General features: G+C 33.7%; 1 non-coding gene across 1 annotated transcript; it reads right to left on the bottom strand.

The window, feature by feature from the left end:
• Positions 1–2068: 2068 nt before the first annotated feature.
• On the bottom strand, positions 2069–2142 carry TRNAW-CCA (transfer RNA tryptophan (anticodon CCA)). Its single transcript has one exon. It is a non-coding gene; the product is annotated as a tRNA-Trp (tRNA).
• Positions 2143–2472: the final 330 nt, after the last annotated feature.

Genomic DNA, 2472 nt, shown 5'->3' with positions numbered 1-2472 from the left:
CACTCCACAATTTCGCTATGCCTGGCAGACAATGTGATCACGGATGTTGCAGATGAAACTACTATGGATGGTCTATGGGCGAAGTTTGAGAATCTCTATATGATGAAGTCACTCGCCAACAAGTTGCTTCTAAAGGAACGTCTGTTTGCCTTGCGTTTGCAAGGAGGTACATCTCTAAGGGATGATCTTGATCAACTTAATACTATTTTACTTGATCTGCGTAATATAGATGTTAAGATAGGGGATGAAGATGCTGCTTTGATTTTACTTGTTTCACTTCCAAATTCATATGAGAACTTTGTTGAGTCATTTGTTGTTGGGAGAGAGACTGTGACCCTAGAAGAGGTGAAGTCAACATTTTTTACGCAGGTCACGAGCCTATCGCAGGTCACGACGCTTCTCGCGAGTCGCGAGCTCCTGTTTGCTGTACGTGAAGCGCGATGGCGATTTCCTTCGCTCGGTTTCCTCGACAATTTAGGGCTTGTATTCTAGACTTTATATAAATATGTTGACTCATATTTAGATCAGTTTTTACCACAATTATTAGAGTGAGATTAGCCTAAATACAATAAAGAAGATTAGATAGAGTCTTTGAGATTCAATTGAAAATCCATTATTCAATTGAATCTTGCCTATTGTAATTGTAATCGTCTCGTTCATAGTGAAATAATCGCTTTCCCCTGCCTTGAGGACGTAGCTATCGCAATGAGAGTGAACCTCGTTAAATCTTGTGTTGCTTTATTTAATCGCTTCCGTTGCAACAGATTCAAACTAGTAAGCTATCAAAATTGGGAAAGGAGCTTATGTTGCTATTGCAGCTCTAATTTACTCAATTTGGTAGAGCAGGAATGATAGCTTCTGGAATCATAAATCCCTATGTTGTCCAGTGTGATCAAAAATTTATGAAATGTAATTAAAAGTCGTGTTATAGTTGTGCTTCCTAGCAAAATCTTTAGTAGAGATAACGATTGGATTTAAGAGTTAGTGTATGTTATACTTACTGCATGTATAGATAGCACTTTTTGAAGGCTACTTTGGTGGTAAATGTGGTTTTGGCTATAATACATCTTACCTTACTTAGCAAAAGAAAATATTACGGTGTAATTTTATAATCTAATGATACCCAATCTCAGTTCTGTATTTTTCTTCTTCATATATCACTTTTTAAGTTGTATGATACACGTTGAACATTATGGTTCTCCTTTACTTTTGATCGATTTTACATATAGAAGCAGCGTTAACGTTTTATGTGGCATTAACTATTTCTAGAATGGAAAAATATTATTTTGATTTTTTTTTACAATAATATTATTGAAATCATCTATACGGATTGGATTTCTATCTAAAGTTAAACAACCAAAAGGATTTGAATCTTATATAGCACCTGATCTGGTTAAAGTGTTGATAGTTACTCTACACTGATTGTTAATGTTTGTTGATAAATTTGCAGGTGAATATAAGGTGTAGCTCTTTCATGTTCTGGGTTAGAGAGAGGGGATTTATACGATGTTTTAGCTTTGCTTATTTTATTTCTTTATGCTTTTCACTTTGGGTTTATGGGTATTTTAGGATTGCCTCGTTATGTGTATTTTGTTTGCTTGCCTCGTTATGGGTATTTTTGGATTGTATTGATTAGGGTTTATTTTCTTTTAGTTTATATTTAGCCTTTATATAGAGTGACAAACATTAACAAATTAAAATCTATCTAAAACTGACCTCTAAGCCATTCTTAAGAATTTGATGCCCTGGCTGATGATCATATAATCTCCACTAAAAGTTAGTCTTTTGTGGGAGATTAGATGCTCAGAAGGTTAACATGTAACACACGCCCGTGTAATGACCTTAGTTTGAAACTAATTTGTAGATCAAGTCTTTTATGATGGGTTATGACTTTTTCTGCATATTTACAATACAAACGTGGTAATTAGTTAGATCTTTGATTAATTAAAAACTTTTTTTTATTGACCTTTTTGTTTCTCTAATCTGCAAGAGATTAATTGTAGATTTGATCAGTGTTATTTATTTCAATTTAATTCGATAATTCAATTTGTCTTAACAAGAATGGAATCACGCTCTATAAGATTTGAACCTACGACATTGGGTTTTGGAGACCCACATTCTACCGAACTGAACTAAGAGCGCTTTTCTTATCACAATAGATAAGACTGTAAAGAAAGGTTTTTTTTTATAACTCAAAATTCTATCTACATCTTGCATGCATACACTATCCATCGTATAGAGTATCATAAAAAAATGGCAGACTACATATGTCTAATTTAATCAAAATTTCCATTAATTCCTACTTACTTCTCAAAGTAAAGGGTATTAGGTAGGGATGACATGATTTAAACTCGTGATATTTTGTACACAAAACAAACGCGCTACCAAGCTGTGCTACATCCCTTTCAATTCAATTGGTTTTATAGTATAATTGTAAAGAATTCTGGTCTTGTTTTCCACATCCTTATTTCC

Source organism: Beta vulgaris, chromosome 5 (assembly GCF_026745355.1).
Source record: "Beta vulgaris subsp. vulgaris cultivar EL10 chromosome 5, EL10.2, whole genome shotgun sequence".
Taxonomy (NCBI): domain Eukaryota; kingdom Viridiplantae; phylum Streptophyta; class Magnoliopsida; order Caryophyllales; family Amaranthaceae; genus Beta; species Beta vulgaris.
This window is presented reverse-complemented; position numbering and strand designations above follow the sequence as displayed.